This window comes from Lagopus muta, chromosome 11 (assembly GCF_023343835.1).
Source record: "Lagopus muta isolate bLagMut1 chromosome 11, bLagMut1 primary, whole genome shotgun sequence".
Lineage (NCBI taxonomy): Eukaryota > Metazoa > Chordata > Aves > Galliformes > Phasianidae > Lagopus > Lagopus muta.
The window spans coordinates 14,815,808-14,833,992 of NC_064443.1; the positions used below are offsets into that span (position 1 = coordinate 14,815,808).

Sequence of the window (18,185 nt, forward strand, 5' to 3'; positions counted from 1 at the left end):
CCTAACATAGGTTGACGCCACGTGAAAGGAAAAACAGATTGAGTGAGAAAGTCTCCTACGCTGTCACCTTGTCTAAGCACTGACAGCACTTTTTCATTACAGATCTCAAAGCATCATAGAAAGAAAGATAATTATCATTATCTCTTCTGCACGGCCAGGGAAACCCAGAAAAAGAGGAAATACTATTTACCTATTTTCATGTAAAGATGAATAGAAAAAGATAGAAAAGCTAGAATAGATGGGCTTCCTAATTCAGTCCATGCCTGCTATCATGTGGCCATTGAAGTTGCAGATGAATGAACTGTAAAATACAAAATAATATTTTGATGAATATTTAAATCATGTTTAGAATATTTGGAATGATATATTTACTCATAGTACCACCTGCATTTCATTTTCTGCTGCTTGTGTACTATGCTTTTTTCATAGTCATGGCATCATGTGGCTCAGCTAATATTATTTAAGGAATTTGTTGAAATTTTATATGGCATATTGGGTTTTTAACTTAGAAGATACAAGCCAAAGACCTTTGCTTTTGGATTATTGTTACTACTACTATAATGTTCAGACTTCAGTTCCTCAAGTTCAAAGTCTGTGTACAAAATGTGCTTTTTTTTTGTAATCTAAGACTCCCAGCGCTGTTATTTCTCAGTGGCCACTGTTGCAGAGCAGCCTTTGAGCAGGCTTACTCAAAGAATATTCAGGTTATAACAGACTTCACTGAAAGCGCTTTTGACATTTAAGGTTTGTGATCTTCTGACTTAAATTAGATAGATTGCCCTTTTTTTTTTTTCCCTGATTCACTCCTACACTTTTCCCAAGCAATAAAATAATGAACCTTATCAGCGTCCTGTGTTCGTGCAGTGCTAAATATTAGGGAAGCCCATACTAAAATGTAACATTTTAAGCAGTAGTTAATGATTCAACAAAACTCACCTTTAACAAAACTAAGTCGATGTCTGCAGGATAACAGAAGAGGTATTGAAGCTTCAGAAAAGTTTGCAAGGTTGAAATTTGCTTTGATTAACTGGCTGGTTAACGTTTGCTCTTCTCTATCCTCACTTACTGGCCCTGCCTTTTTAGGGCTCTGGAGCAGGCTCAGTTGTTCTGCCCAGCCTGATACTATTGGTACTGTAGTCCATTTGCAGCTGGTTATAAACCAAGTATGAGAAGAGCATAGATGGAGTCTTCACAATTAAGGAATTAAAAGAGGAATGCTGGAAATGGCTGTGTTCTGGAAAGAGAGGAGCGGGTGCATGGCAGAGCCTTCCAATTCCTAATTGGCCCCATTACTCATACAGCTGTGTATGCCAGCTGAAGAATTAGGATATAGGAATCCTTGTGGTATATTCACTAAATACTTCTGAGTAGTTAAGAATATGGTTTAGAGGTCTTCTTCCATTTCTGCAGTATTTATTCTTTTGCATCAGCAAATAACTACTTTGCCTTTCCCATTATCCTGTGTGTCATCTTTCAGCTATTTTCCTTTGTATTTGATAATGTACGTGAACTAAATATAATAAACCTAAATATATACAGTGCAGAAAATACAAAGGATCTCAAACAGCTTTACATAAAACAATATCTAGGAGCTTTAAAACTGAGCTGCATTTAATGCTGGGGAAAAAAAAAAAGCAGACTAAAAAGATAAGATTTCAATTTTGTCTTAAATGAATTCACTGAATCTGCATTTCTGATGTCAAGCAGAAATGAATTCCATAGTTCTTGTGAATAGCAAGCAAAAGCCTTACAGCTAGGAGAATTTAATCTGATTCTTTTACTTTGCATGTCCAGGATTTTTAAAAATACATCTCTTTCTATGTATTCTGAAATCTTTGCGGGTTTTTGATCTTATGGTTGCATGGCTATTTTTTTCTCTGCGGTTGTCCTTACATTCCAAATGGCTAAATGAAACAGTCTTCTGGAAAAAAAATGCTGCTAACACAATAAATAGCTATGAAATGACAGCCATGATTCATTGGAGCGGAATACTTTTAAGTGGAAAAGTTTCTTGCTGTACTGTTTTCTTTGACAAAACCTATGCATTCAACAGCAGATGAGTACACATAAAAGCAGTTACAATTATGCAACAAGAAAAGATAGAAATGAAAGATTATCAAGAACTTTGGCTTTTGAGTCTGCTGCATTCTGTATTCTTTCTGTACTCTAGTATACAGGATCACTAAGCAAAAATGGAGTGCTCACAGATGAAGTTTCTGTTGCTATGGCATGCTTCTCTACCTCCTCCTGGCAGTAATCACTGTGCGATCTCAGGGTATGTAGAGCTTATAAACTATCTAGCATAGCTTTAAACAACCTAGCTTGGTGTTGAGACTTGCAGTAATGCCAACATAACCACTGGATTCATTTAACAAGCCTGGCACCACCTCTGCTGGGTTGCCTAACATGAGGTGAGATGTGTGCTTTTTATGGCTTCTGCATTTTTGCTCCCTGACCAGCTAATTTAACAGTAGTTTGGATGTGTTAACAGAAACCAAGGGCACACGTGTACGCATGCCTTTGGTGTGGCAGCCAATGGGCTAATCCATCCAAAGATCTGACGGGCCCTACTTAGCCAACTTTATCACTGCAACCAGCTGAAGGAGACAAATGCAGTGATCAATAATAAGCCAAATTCTCAGAAACTTATTCTTGCATATTTCTATCTATAGCCAGGAGTGCTATCAAATACTAAGTACTCTCTAGTTCCTTGTGTTCAGCGTAGAGAAGTGGGAATAACCCCTTTTCCTCCTGGCCACGCACTGGCAGACTTGGAAGGGCTTTAGAGAATGTGATGAGGTAAGGGAACTGGAGAACAACTGCTCTCTGCAGCATGCTTGCCAGGTACTGGCAGTGATACAGGTAGGTACATGTGCCAACTGTAGTGCCTCACAGACAGCATACTGCTCTGGCTTGGGCAGAGGAAGTGTTGGCCGTGTGGTTACAAAATGGCAGATGTGTAGGGCGCTTTCCAACTTGGCTGGCTCTTCCAAATCTCCGGCAGCTGTTATTAATATTTGCATAACATACCAGCACGCGCTATTTGGACTCAGCCAAGCTGTCTCTCGTGTCTTCTCCTGTGCAGGCTGCTAAGCTGTATTCTTTACTGCCATGTTCAGCCTCTCTGAAAGCCAGAATGGGGATGATGGTGTGGGTATCATTCCCAGGGCATAGCTTAGAGCAGACTTGGGGTTGCTCTGCCATCTGTTACCAGTAGTCTCCAACTCCCTGCTCCTTCTACCAGCCCATCTCTCGCATCTGTTCTATCAAACATATCTAGTGAGATGCTGCTCTCAATCTTCAACAATAAGCCCTCCCCAGCCTGCATGTAAGGAACGAACTGAAAGAAAAAATGCTTTGTCATGTGCAACCTCTTCTGATCTTTGTCCTTGTAGTGGAAAGTCTGTCTCTGCTTCCTCTGACTGCAAAGTCCAAGTAAAACTTGCAGGTGGGTGGAAGAAAAGACAGGATGGATCTGTGGCTCATCCTCACAGATAGCTTACAATAGCTGTTGTTTATTTACATAAACAACATTTTTTACATACATAAAAAGCTGCTAGCTGTACTTCTATAGAATAAGTTATCCCTTTCCATAGAGAGCACTTAAGGGATTATAAATATCTATGCCAGAGGTCCCTTTAAGGTGTTCACTGGCTCCTGGTATCTCTTGTTACATCTCTAGTCCTTCAAAGAGAAATCTCGCTACCATGGGCTGCTCACTTTTTGCCTTTGTAAAATGTGTTTGGCTAACACATACACAACACTTCCTGTAGCTACAAGGTCAGACGTAATGATGCTAAAAGAAATGCAAGTGAGCAAGTTTTGAACAGGCACTAACATATTGGAGTTGCTTAAGTGGGAATAGATTTTAACAAGAGTTTGCATAGTCAGATGCTGTTCATATTAATGTTCTATCCATATGTGTATACCTATGAAATCCTGTGCAGAATACGGTATTTCTCATCTACTTCTGTTCCCTGATGTCTGAGCCCTGCAATGTACCTATGTGGCTAAAATGTTCCCAGAGGAACTTGAATATCCAGTGCTGAATAATTACCATGTTCCAGTGTGGGAGAGATAAAGGAGCAAGCAATTTATAATCAGTTCTAAATGAGAGTGTGCTGCAGAAGCAGACACATCTCTCTGCGAGAACATCTGGCTGGAAGTAAAGGGAGTACCTGGTGCTGCACCTTGGTGAGAAATTGGTTTCTTAGTCTGCAGAGGCTTATAAAATTTCAGAAATAATAATTTTGAAATAAAATTGGAAGTGAAAAAATCCAAAGCAACTGAGCAATTTGTGCAGCATTACTTTAGATCTTCAATCGTTCTGAAAATACTGGCAATCTAATAGTCTGGGAAATGAAACGTCTTGGCAAACAAGTTGTTTGCTAATTTTGGTATTTTGTGTGAGTCAGAAACGTGTGGAAGGAAATATATTAAAACTAAGCCCTCCTTGTGAACTGCTTCAGATTGCATAACTGACATTTGCCAATACAATTTGCATCAGAAAGTATCAGAACATGTCCAAAAGAAGAGGAATTAGTAACTACTGCAGACATTCTCCCACGTGTCATTAAAGAACATTGGTCACCCTGAATTTTCAGTGGTCAGCATGAAAAATGTCTGCTTTCTTCTGTGTCTAACTCTTGTTAGTCACAAAGTGTATGAACATTGCCAAGTCATGGCCCGAACCACTGATAGAGCACCTGGTGAAGGAACACAGCCAGCCCTAGGAGCACAGGTGAAAGCAATTCACCTGTGGACTGGAAGGGGTGGAACCCATCCTTTCCTGAGCCTCATTTAAGGGCTGGCTGCCCCAAGAGAAGGGTTTCTAACTGGTCATCCCCTCTCACTCCCTTTTGGAGTATTTGGCAAGCACTGATCCTTGGGTCTGGTAAGCAAATCTTCCTTTCTTTAACTGGTTTGTGACCGTCGCTCCTTTTTTGGGCAATTTAGAACTGGTTATCTGTCATTGCCTTTCTCTGCACAAGGTGCTTATGTTTGTTTCTACACTTGAGAGTTTTCACATCATTACCTTGATTATAGAACTACGCCGTCCCTTCTTATTTTGTGCTTTCAGCTGCTTCGTGGAAAAGCAAGGCAGTAAAAACATTGTGCTTCTTAACGTGGATGTATCATCTACAGATCAGTAAAGAAGTTGTAATTCCCTTCACACCCGCACGTATCCAAAACTTAAGAGTTTGATTTTTGGCTTCTGGAAAGTACGTTTTTTAAATGAAAATCACTGTTGTGAAATTAGACTTGTGGTGTTGAAAAAACCACAAAGTAGTTTGATATAAATTATCCACAATCGTCTGTTTTTCTTCCTGCTGAAAAACATGTCATAGGTTCTTAGCATTTCCTTTGAGTGATGCTAAGAAGCCTTGCACGCTGCTTATTTGCCTACTGTACTTTTGAACTGAAGCATTCAATGTTTGGAAATAAGCACTAAATATACTGTAGTTAATTGGGGAGAAATAACTTTGGGAAGAACTTGAGCTTTTGCAACAGTTTAAAAGTTACAGTGAGATGCATTTATTCTTTGTCTTGATTTATGAGAGCTGTGTTGAGTTTCCATTGCATTACATAGGGAAAAGTTATTAAGAGGCACTTTTGAGGGACAAAATAAAGTGAGTGAATATGTAAGTCATACAAAGAGCAGAAAACTTAAGTAACTACTTTTGGTAGCAGGTTGCTCATGGATTTCAGTGTTAACAGTGGGGGGGAACAAAGGTGACCCTGAATTTTCAGGAGTTCTTTATTAATATCTGTGGCCTCTAAAATGTCTCTGAACATAGACAACTTGTAAGAATTTGAGCAGGCAATAACAAATCAAGTCCTTAATTTAAGATGTCCTTTTATGAGGGCTTCTAGTTATATTTTTGAAGCCAGATCTTCAGCAACATATTGATGATGATTCAAGATGTTGAAGGCCAGGGGGCAAGTCCTCAGTGAGAAACCTCTATAGAGAAAAGGATATTCTTTTGCAGTGGGTTCAACTGAAGCTTATAGCTCTGGAAATGTGGAATGTCATCAGAAGGAAGTGATGGCATCTTATTCTTTTGGACGCTTCTGCAGGCACTTTAGTGAGAATGCCTCTAAAAGAAAAACTTTTTATTTCAATTTATCCCATGGATGCCAAACTGTTGAGATGAATTGATTTCATGGAGGCAATTTGGAAGAGCTGCATACAGACTTATTTTTTCTTTTGCTGCTTTGAGTACTTCAAAGAGCTTCCACCCATAGTGAAATCTGTGTAGTCCTTCAGTGCCTCCCAGATGTCTGAGAGGAGCATGTCCCATTGCCAAGGAAGGAGAATGAGGCCACTGAATTTTGCTTGTGGTGGCGTTTCTCTGATAACCACAAGGTTCTCTGTTACGGTTCTCCAGGTGAAGTTGAAGGGAGATGACACTGTAACCATCATCTACTCTGTTTGTTTATCTGCCCCTCTGTTGGTGTTATGTTTTTCTTTTGTTGCAGGACGTCAAGTCCTGGTAAGGGAAGTGCTGCGCACGTTGCACAGTGTCTGTGGCCCTGTATTATCAGACCACGTGGCAGCTTCTAACTAAATTTTGGATCCAATAATCATATTAGTGTCATAGCACCAGAAGAAACGAAGGAAGAGCAGTTGTGCTCTAGTTAAGTCCTCTTGCCAAGCTATAATCTCCTAAAGTCAATGTAAAGTCAGCATGATGGCAGATGGTGGGAGTCAGAAGTGCCCTTACTGAGAATGCCTTTAGATCTGATTTCTTCTGTGTGGTGAGGAGGACGTTAAAAACAAAACAAAACACCGCGTTGCAAGGCACTGAGAGATAATGAAACAGAGAATTCTATCAGGAATTAAAGCTGTTGGGTTTTCAGCTCCAAATGTGGGTTCTTTGTGGAGTTATTTCCAGTAATGACACATGGTGGGTGGTAGGTTGTGTATTCAGCTCCCCAGTTAGTTGTCTTTGTGTGAGTTCCACTTTTATCAAATTAAATAGAACAAAACTCAGGACAGATGCTACCTGCTGATCAGGATAGTGTGGTACATATGCCACAGGAATGCTGTGATGAAACCACAGAGGCTGAATAATCTGACATAAAATGTGACTTTTGTTGCAGCTAGAGTAAAAAATGATATTGATCAAAGTTCCAGCATCAAAATATCTTTGTCCTCCTTCACAACCTGAAATCACTCGAAGTTAATTACATCTTCAAATTCCAAGGACTCTTGGTTATTTGGATGTACCAGCTTGACGTAACCCAGATCATAGCATCTCTGTCACCAGAAAACTTACTGTGAAGAAAAAGGAGATATGTAACAGAAACTATTCTGTGCAAAAGAGTAGTGAGAGAGATGGCAAGTCGTTTTCCATCTCATAATTCAACATCTTTTTAGGGCGCAGCAGAGTTGATGTGTCAGCTCTCTGAACGTGTGCACTAGTTCTTCCCTTTTCATTCTGGCTTTGTAAGTCCACACATCTTCTGTGTCTTTCTGCTTTGAGAACATAAAGGAATCTCCTGACTCTGTGTGGTGCAGATCCTCTCCCATGGAGGGATCTGTGCACCAGCTCATCCTGCTTCTAGCGTAGGGATATCAGGTGCTTTTTCTTTCTTTATCAATGGATGAAATGTGAGAACAGAGAGGCTATGATGTTACCAGTGGTTGTGAGTTAACTTTACAATAAGTTAATATTTGAGTTTCAAATCAGTGCAAAATTCCCCCTAAATTGTAAAATCTTCTCTACACTTATTTTGCTGAAATGCTTAAAGCACAGATTCCCCTTTTCGTTGTGTATACATATGCAAACTGTTTAAACCACGTGTTATGTCAAGAATATGGAATGGAAAGAAAAGTGTGAAGGCTGTTTTGCCCATATGTTGAGGAAAAAATCTGCATCAGACAGTAAAGAAGCTGCTAACAGGAAAAGTATCTGAAGTTACGTTACAGGGTAAAAGACAAGACTGTGGCTGTGCAAACAAACTAAAACAAGCAAAGGAGATAAAATACCCTTTACAAGATGAAGTGGTAATACTGTGATGCTGTAGTTCCTTGGGGGTGGTGAGGGTATTTTAAGAGTGTGGGTGCTGGCACAACTGATCCTGTTGGTGCTAATACTGCTCTAAGTTCCCTCTCATCTAACGCTATGAAATGAAGCTCTGACCAGGAGAAAACTTACAGGGGAAAAGAAGACAGGAATGTCTGAATGAGGAAGACGGAGGCTGCACTACCCTCAGGAGTGGGTTGTTAGCAGCATGGGCTATACAGCCAGGGAAAGAATCCCCTCTCTGAGCTTTAACACTGGAGAGAGCTGTAAACAAACAGTTGGGTATTATGCTTCATTTGACATTAATAATGCAGTGCCTAAAGTATGCTGGATGTGCTTTAAATATTACATGTGAATCCCAAGCCGCTCTTGTAGTAATTTTAGGAAATATCCGTAATCCTGTCATCTTAACAGCAGAACATGTTTTCTGGCCTTTTCATCCTCCTTTCAGTATTAGGAACTGAGATGTGCGTGCCTTCTCTACATGAAGAAATGCTGCCTCTATTTCTATGTAAGCAACTGCTTACCTGATTTCAGACAAGTAAATTAAGAAAGGATGGAGACTCAAGCACAGTAAAACTGCTTTGTAGTCATATGATGTTAGCATAGAACAGATACCAGGTCATGTCCAGGTCTGGCATCAACAGTCATAGCTCCAGCTCTTACAGGAATTGACTGTAGACATCAAAGTTACATTCATATGTCAAAGCTTGTGCTGACTGGAAAATATTTGGGCTTTGGAAAGCAATACCATTTGAATCATCAGTGCAAGGTTCTTGCCAGCAGGATTTCCATTGGCTTATTTTGCAATCCAGAAGAAGCATTACTGTACATCCAGATGGAGATTACCCAGCTCTTTACAACATACAGAACGCGGAACAAATCTGATTCATTTTTCTACTCCGTGATTTGCCCTGAATTAAAGAGTAAGTAGTAAGGGAATGTATGAAGAAGAAAAACAACCAGGGGGAGTTTTTCTTCCTGGGAAGAGAAATGTGTATGCTTCCAGCTAGCATTAGTGGGACTTCTGAAGCATGCATGCAAGAACACACTGTATTCTGTAGATATTAAAAGATGCTCAGCCTGCCGCTGTCAACAATACAAGATGGGCAAGTGACAACAATGCCTGAGCTAAATCGGTGGATGAAATACATATGAATTTCATTTTTTTTGGTTTATTCCACAACTTCTGTATTGCTGCATTGCAAAGGTTGTGGTGAAGCTTTTCTTTTGTGTTGGGGGTATTATTAAAGCAGAGCTTAATTAAATAAATCTGTGATATATTGAAAGAACACTTATCATGTTACATCAGTCCCTACTCCTCAAAACTAGGCCGTGACAGATTCAGTCTGAAGGGTCATAATGATTATCTTCCTATTTTCTAACTATCCAGTTGTAATCACTTTTTTTTGCTGTTTGATATGATGAAAAAGCTGTTTGTTTCCTCAGCTACTCCTACTGCTAAATACACCTACTCTCTGCTGTAGCTGTGGAGTAGCAATTCCAACAGAAGCTGTCATCATCCCAGTTTCAGTAGTGGGGAGCAGGAAGGACTGGGTCTTAGGAGAGCAGTTGTCCTGTACACTGTGACTACAGGCAGGTCGCATCACCTCTGTGTTCTGCCTTTCTTTTTGTTGGCTTTGACATGCTTTGAAGCAGGGATTGCATCTTTCCTTGTGTGTCTATGAAGCTCCTGGTGTGTTTTCCTACTGATGTTAGCTCTTGATCTTGAAAGAGGTGCCTGAGGGGACTGTGCAGATGGCTCTGCCGTGCCAAATGTCCACACAGCAAGCAGGAAAACTGAGCAGCTCAGGCGGGAGGCTCAAGCTGTCATGGATCTGTTCATTTCCTGGGAGTTAAAATCTCAGTGATGCCAGGTACAAGTCAAGTCCGTTGAAACTTGCTGGGGATTAGGGGGCATGTCACATAACTCCCTTCTGGTCTATCCCAAGAATAGGGTGTGCTAATGTGGGGGGTTACAGTCCCCTCTATCTCTTCAAACTTGATCTGCTCTGGGAGTTGACAGATATGCTGCCCATCCACACACTGAGACTAGAGCAGATCCTCCAGGAAGCTATTCAGCGTGGAAGTCATAAATCACACAAGAAACAAGTGTCACTTCAATGATCTGTTTCATGAGGGCACCCTTAGATAATAAACAATCCCAAAGAGAAGCTGAAAATGGCTAGATTGCTAAAACACAACACTCTGCTGTGGAAGAAGAGGATCTGGCAGTGCTCCTGTGTTTATGTGGTCACTGATGAATGGGTGTGTGCATAGGAAGTAGGGAACAGCTCTGCAGAGAAGAAGAAAGCTGGGAAGAAGAAAGAAAACCACGCAGAACTCGAGCTGTTAATCACATCCCTATGTTGATAAAATATTTATGAGATCTCATTCAATTAATTAGAATAAACTATGTAACACTGCAGGAAACAAATTGAAAATTTAATAAAGTAAGTTCACTTCCAATTTCTTTTGAAGAAAGAAGCTAATTATATTTAGTTCTGTAATTATAACTTTAATTAAAATATAATGCAAAATATTCCATAAAGTGAAAACAGTTCTGTGTTAGAAAATGAAGCCTTTAAGACAACTTGCTTCTCAGATAAAAGTTCATAACAATTTCAAATGAACATTTTACTGTACCAGCTTCTAAAATCTTTTCAGGCTAATTTTAAAACAAATCCATCTTAGGACTGCTCATTAGTGTTAGCTTTTATTTAAAAAGTAATGTCTTACCTTCCTGCCTCTATTTAGAAATGTTTCTTACTCTGTGTTAATGACGTGTTTTACCTACTGTATTTGAACTAGTGATACGCTCATTATTTATATTTGCCTATTGCAGCCTACAGAATCCAATTTTTGTTTAGAGAACAGTTTCAAAATACACTGTGAAGTATATCCACATAGCAGCTGCCTTCACCTGAGCAGCAAGGGAAGAGAGTGCCTCAAGCAGAGAGGTCCAGGCAGAATTTGGGTCTAGCAACATAAAAGGAGAACACTGACAAAATGATCTTTCATTTCTGTTTTTGTGATGATTTAATAGCAACAAGGTCTTCTAGGCTTTCTAAAATGAATTTATCTTTAGGACTAAAATTAATTTTACAAATGACTTCTAATGTGCCGTTCACAGGGCAGGCTGGGGTGAATGCGTGGCCTGTGTGTTCACAGAACCTATCTGAAGTACATGTGAAGTCTGGCTGCATTTCTCCCACTTTGTTGGGTTTTTATTTAGGCCAGTTCATAAATGTTTCCATTTAAGTTAGAAGCCATAATCAATGCTTGGATGCATTTTAAAGTAAAGCGTAGCGTTGAGTCCTGTCCTCAGTGATGCCATTAGAGTCCTGCACCTTTAACATTTCTTTGGTTTCTGTCTGGTAGGTAGCTATGCAGAAGAGTTAATGCACAAAGAAAAAAATGAGAAACTTATGAAAGAAAGAAAAAAGGATTATTGCTCTTACCAATGTTAATGTACAACAGTGGTCCCTAATGGCATGTGTTACAAAGGTGCTTTTTGCAGACCTTCTGTCTGGAAGAAAAGTGACAAACTTTGCTTATCCTTACTTTGCAGTGCTAGCAAAAAATCCTGTTCTCCCCGAGCAGATCAGCAATGCTCAGAGTGAGTCGGTTCTAACAGTGTTAACTGGACAAATGGGAAGCTGGAATAGAATGCTTTGAAGGAAATGCTGGACTGACATACGCTGTTTTCGTACATTGGTTGAGCATTATCGAGCGTTTCTAGTGCAGTAATCAGAAAATCAGGAAAATATCTGGGAGTGTTTATTTGATAGAGTTTACATTACACAGCCTGCCATTCAGCCTGGGCGGTGTTTTGTGATCCTTCTGATCATGTTCCTTTTCTTCCTCGCTTCACCAAGGGATTTGTAATGATCAAAACTGAGCACTGAGTGACCAGGAGCTGATGTTTCAAAGTCTGTCTGGTGAATAAGAAGTTCCTTAGCAATGTAGTTCCCCCAGAGTGATTCAGATAAGGGGCATTTATGTTGCAGAGCTGACTCCTGTTCTGAGGCCATGGCAGTGCTTTCATTTCCCGCAGTCTCTAGCTTGCTCTGTCTGATGAGTTGATTGAGGTGGTGGCCTTTCTTCTCCTCACACCATAAATCCCTTCATCCTTCAGGCCCCTTCTCTTGCTATTTTTTCCTCTCGAGGAGAACAACTGAAGACTTTTGCTGAAATTGAGCTCCCTTAGTCCCTGTTTGGCACAACAGGGTGACATTTCAACCTCCCCGCAGAACTGGAATGTTAAAGATCTGGATCCAGGTGAAAATCAATACTGAAGTCAATGAAAGTAAACCAGGGCATAATTTGTGGAAATCAGTTTTAACTCCACTGAATTCACCAAAATTGCTGCCATGTCTAATATAAAGCAACTCTGCTAAAGTCATGGGGTATATTTGGTGTGAAAATAACAATATACTTATTTGCTACTGTGTATAAGAAGAAAAAATATTCATGTGTGTTGCTTTGTTCCTTTGCTCTGTAAGTAAACTTACTGGACTTAGCAAGCCTTGGGTGAAAATAAATCCTTAAGAAGAACCTAGAAAAGCTGTACACGATCAAACACACAAACAGGTTGAAATGTATTTTCAGCTTTTCCATAACAACTGAAGAGGAAAAAATGTTTTTCCTTGGAAGAAAGCTTACTGTTTTGTAAAGCTTACTGTTTTATGTTTTGTACTTCGCAGAGATCAGCTCCCAAACCTCACTGCTTCCCAGATGGGACTACAAGAGCAGAGCATGCTTAGCAGAAAGGATCAGGTGGGCATTTATGCCGAGTTAGTTAATACAGTGCTACTTAGTGAATCTTAGTCACAGTGAAATCAAATCCTCTAATACAGACAATAAATTATGCTGTTTTTTTTTTTTTTTAAGTGGATTAAGAAAATTAGGTGCTGAGCTGCAATTAATTAAATTTGAAGAAAAATACAGTTTATATCCGTATCTCTGCTGGTACTGTAGCATCCTGTAGAAATAATCTGTGGTTTCGGTGACTATTATGATATGATCTGAAAGGTGGGGATGCTTCCAAGGCATTTGCGGTCTAAGAATCATCTCTAATCTAAATGTAATATATTGCCAGGTTTGCCATGAATCTGCTGTACAACCATTTTCCCTTTTCTGTGCAGCTCTTTCTGCTCTGTTTTTCTGCTTCTCTGGTTTACATGAGTTCAGTATTCTACTGCAGGAATTAACCTTTATGGTATGTCTCTAAAATACCTAGAATAAATGGGTGTTCATCTCAGTGGGGGACATTTGACATTGTCATCATGCCACTAAGAATTTAATATGTAACATCTGACCATTTTGTTATCAATGCTTCTTTATGCCCAAAGAAAAACAATAATGAAGAGAAACAGACCCAGTTGTCATATGAGAGATGTGAATGCTTAAATAGCTGTCTGCTCTCTTTCATATTTTTAAGATTTAAAAGTTTGTGGGTTTTTTTCTGCCTATGTTAAATGAAAATATCTTTACTTGATATTCATCATCCTACAATGGCTATTTTATCACTTAGACAACATGAATAAAAGTTATTATTCTTAGTCATTAGTCACTCAGTCAGGAAAAAGAAAAAATGAATGCTTTAGAGCATTTTACTTTTCTGTCATTTTAGAGTAAATGACATTCCTAAATGATGGCCAGTCAAACCTACAGAATCTATTAGTAACTTGATAATAAGTGTGGAGGGATGCTGGGACCCAAAGGAGTCTTAAAGTGGCATTTATCAGGCATGTCACATCATTGCTACTGGTAATAAAAGCATTTTTGTTTTATGCTGTAGCGTCTATGGAGAATAATATTTTTTTGTGCTATAGCCAAAAGTGATATTGCTACATTCATCACACTGTTTGATATGAAATAGCCTAAAAACTCTGGAAACTGACTGTCATTATTTGTTTCTTCCTTTTATTTTTTCTTCTTAATCAAGCAGCCTGTTACAGTAGTGGGAGAAGTTTTCCTAGCCTTCAAATTAAGGCACACAAACATAAAACAGTTTACCCGTCATGAATCTGACCCTCTGTTTCAATCACTGCCTTATGTTTTGTGTCCTTTCAAGAAGAATATGATTAACTCATTTCATTTTCATTTCATCTTTCCTGAAAGTAAGATTCAGGGTGCTTGGTTTACTATCCCAGTCTTCCTGGTGAAACCTTCATTGGCTTTAGTGAACGCTGTGTTTGGGGACTGCAAGATGATGATTTTATATATTAGCTTTTGAGTATTAAAAATCAGAAATAAAAAAATAAAGAGAATCCAGCAAAAATAACAGGAATAAAAACAAACAAACAAAAAAAACAACTCTTAGACAGTCTGTCTTGATTTCAGCTGACTTTCTTGGTAGGAAAAAGATCCATCAGTTACTCTCAATTGATGGATCAACCAGTCCTGGCGTTGTACTGTGTGGCACCTGTACAGCTCCTGCAAAAATGTATGGGAAAGCTTGCACAGTTTCCTATGGAAATGTAAGGCTGGTATAGGCAAATGCATCACAAGAGCCCACTTAATAACAGAGAGGGAACGAAGCACACTCATCATGTTGAATTCTTACCCACAGATATTCATCTTCTGTATGTAAAAATGCCATCTGATTTTCTCCTTCATAAACCTGGCGCGATGTTTTTTCCTTTTTCCTGTTGTTATTTTGGTTTGGACTTAAATCTGTCGCTTTCTGAAACTTATGGCTTTCAAGCCACACTTCTCTCTGGCAGTGGAAATGAATGAGATTTTGAAGGACTGGGGAGGTTAAAATACCCTTTTTAAATTGTGTTGGTGCAGCATGATGGGCTTTATAATTATTTGAGCCTCTTGTGAGTAGAGGGGTTTCTCTGTTGCTCTCTGAAGGTAAATTCTGCCCTGACTTTTTTTTTTCCAAGATACAGAATTTGTCATATTGACTGACTGTGGTAAGATCTGGCATGTCTTATTAATATTCTTTAGCAAAGCAACCTGCTCTTTGTCTGAAGCATAAAGCCAGGCAAGACAGTTGGTACAGCTAGGGCAACCTTCGTGTTTTGAAGGGGCATGATGGTGTCAATATTTTTGAATGGCCCTCTGCTCTTCCTTCAATTAATCTTATTCCCGCTTCACAACATGCGGACATATCAGCTGATCCCATGGGACTTTCAGTCTGGTAAGAGGATGATGCTCTGACAACTTAATTCAGGATTTTAGAAGTTCATACAGCTGGTAAAAAGCACAGCATACCATGGAGATATGTTAAAAATGCAACAAACTTTGTAGTGCTATACCATTAGGATGAATGGCCATACGTAAACCAGGTAAACAGCTTATACCTTTCTTTTCATCGCTTCTTACTGCTAGTTCTCTGCTCATACAGCTAAGTACTTGCAGATGAAGCAAGGTGCTGCTTTGAGGTTGAGTATATCACTACCTGAGTATGGTGCTAAAGAATGGCCCTAATCAAATAAACGAACTTGTAATTAACACTTACTGGGCTCTAGAAATCCCTTTTTGAACCTGTTCAGCCTTCACAATGTGTGACATGCCTCAAACCATGTGTTGAAATAAATACCCCACGGTTGCAACAACTTGCAGATCGCACCAAGAACTGCATGGCGAGAATCATTTTCTTTATGAATGTCTTTATAATTAAATGCTCATGTCATCGTGCACAGACTTTGTTTTTTCTACCTTCCTTTTCACTGACATTTCTTTCTGAGACTGTTTTTGGCAAAGACCCTTTGGTGTGGCCTTAGTAGTGCTCCTGTGTGCTGTGGGTGCTGTTTTCTACTAGTGGCTGTTCTCTCTGTTCCTTACCCCTTGCTCTGGTAGCGTTTGCTGATTTATTTCTGAAAAGATAATGCGTACACTAGCAGTCAGTTCTTCAATAATCATGTCTCAGTGGTTGTCTTTGGTCAGCAGTAATGAGAAGAAAGGAACGAGCTGGAGAAAATGCTCTAATTAGTTTCTGTAGGTCAGAGCACTTTGCTGCTGAAATAAGCCACGTGTCTTCACTGAGCTAATAGCATTGCACTGAAATGTCCCCTTTTCTGGGGAAAGAAATTGCAGTATGTTTTAGGGGACAAACCAAAATGATTTCATAATGAAAAACAAACTGGTTGCAATAGGCTGAGAAGATGAAGTTGAAGCTTTGTATCTGAAAATCTCAGACTCAAACTTGTGTTTATTTATGTTATTATGGATTTATATTTAGATCTGCTTAGTACTCCATGGATATTTTCAGTGTTTGCAAAAATTGTCTTTTCGGTCACTAATTCCTTGCTTATTGCTTTCAAACAGCACTTCCTCTCCTAGTGGGTTTGAACTTAACAGAATGACCCACTTTTCTCTTGTTAGTATTTGCATGCAAAGCTAGAGATGTTTGCAAAGAATCTGTGAATTTATTCTGCAAGAAAATTCTGCTTGTATTGCCAGCAAAGACAGTTTTTCCATGTGAGCACAGTAAAATTTCATCAGGAGCAAGCCACAGATGTGTTGCATGAGCCAGCTTGCCATTTGTTAGCAGAAACTCTGCAGCTTCTAAAATATCACTTCTCTCAGGAGGTGCTGCCTCAGTATCCGTGTGCGTGTTCTGTTGGGGAGGGTGGCTGTGCAGATTGCTGACAGCCATTACATACACACGTCCCCCATATGTGTGCACTCACTTCAACTTGCCTATGTGTAGCCCCTTCAAAGAGAAGGAAAGCAAAACAGTGACTGTTCCAACTCAGCTGTTTCTTGGCCTATGTTTATCACTTTGCTCCAGGGCTGTGTCTGGCCGTATGAACAAATTGTGAGCCAAGCTAAAGGTCCATCTAGGTCAATATACTGCCTTTCACACTTAGCAGAAATGGATTAGCTGGGGAGCAGCACAGGAAGCGTCACATCTGATTCTCCTCCCTAAACTTTTTGTGGAATCCAGCCATTCTCAATACCTGCACTAAGTTATTAGTAAACTTCAGTGGGTTTTGATTCCAGAACATTCCAGTCCTCCCATCACTTGAAACAGCTAGCATCCACATTACCCCTTCACCAAAGAATGTATCCATCTTGTGAAGTGCCACTTAGGTTTCTTCTAAGCCTGGCTCAGAATTTCCCATTTCATTTTTTTTTTTCTTCTTTTTCTAATTTGAAAATTGCTTGTAGCATTTCTGTGACCTCTTTCCTTCCCTCCTTCATATGCTATCTTGCTCATTGTACTGCTCTTCCCTTCAGAACTCCAGCATTCTCTGGCTCTTCTGCTTGGAACCAGCAACCAATATGCTAGGAACATAAGGTACTTAAAAGTATATCTTGTTTAGAGGATTCTCCCCTTCAGCTTCACAGGTAGGACCAGATATTTAAACAAGGAATGTGCAGTCTGTATGTTTGAGGGCTCTCATCTCACTAGGGCATAATTCATTCCATGACAGTTTTTTTTTCTCTCACTGAATGCATAAGAATTCACTTCTTATCATCCATTCAAAGACCATCCTGAGGCGTTTCAGAAAAATGTATTGGAATGAGTCAGCAGTAATAAAATCTTCCATGCTCAGATGCAAAGTAAAATGCAAAAAATTTTCAGTTTTAACTAAATTCTTGGAAAGAGCATTCTGGCTTAGGAGCCAGACCAGGTAACAAGTAGCGGCTATCTCATAACTCAGGTCTAATGCTTTTCCAGCTGATTCTAGTAGCATGTCTGACGCTGTTTTGAGGGCACACAGTACCTTATGAAAAATGCAAACAGGAAGATGAACTTGCATGGAAAATAAAACACCAGATGGAAAGTCAGGAGGCTCTCTGTAACAGAGAAGCTTAAAACTTCTGTTATTAGTCATGGTCAGTCAAGTAAGAAGAAAAGCAGTTGAGGAGTGTCTGAAAAATAACAAATGTATCTTGTTTCATACCTCTGCTGCGTAAAGCATATGTTTGATCTTTAGCAAACCCATGGAAGGATAAGTGAATTCTTAAGTTCTTTATTTTCATGAAACTTTACTGATGCTCTAAACAGTTGAGCTAAAAACATAAGAGAAAATGGAGTGATCAGAAATAACTGTTCTACTCTTCCAGAAGTTCTAGATTTATTACTGGATGTTTATAAACTACAAGGAAAAGCTTCATAAACAAATAAGTAAGGTTATGCTTGTTTGCCCATTTCTACAGATTATATATAATTGTATTTATAAAACAACC

The 18,185-nt window shown here is 39.4% G+C and overlaps 1 protein-coding gene across 3 annotated transcripts in view; it reads left to right on the top strand.

Annotated features, from left to right (window-relative positions):
* TAFA1 (TAFA chemokine like family member 1) overlaps window positions 1-18,185 on the top strand; it is a 293,761-nt gene that overhangs the window by 33,293 nt on the left and 242,283 nt on the right. Inside the window, exon 1 of one of the 3 annotated variants that reach the window (XM_048958046.1) lies at window positions 4,876-4,894. The exons of the other annotated variants lie outside the window; for them this stretch is intronic. The gene's annotated coding sequence lies outside the window, so the exon portion shown is untranslated. Of the gene's footprint in view, window positions 1-4,875; window positions 4,895-18,185 lie in introns of those variants that run through there. 3 annotated transcript variants of the gene reach the window in all.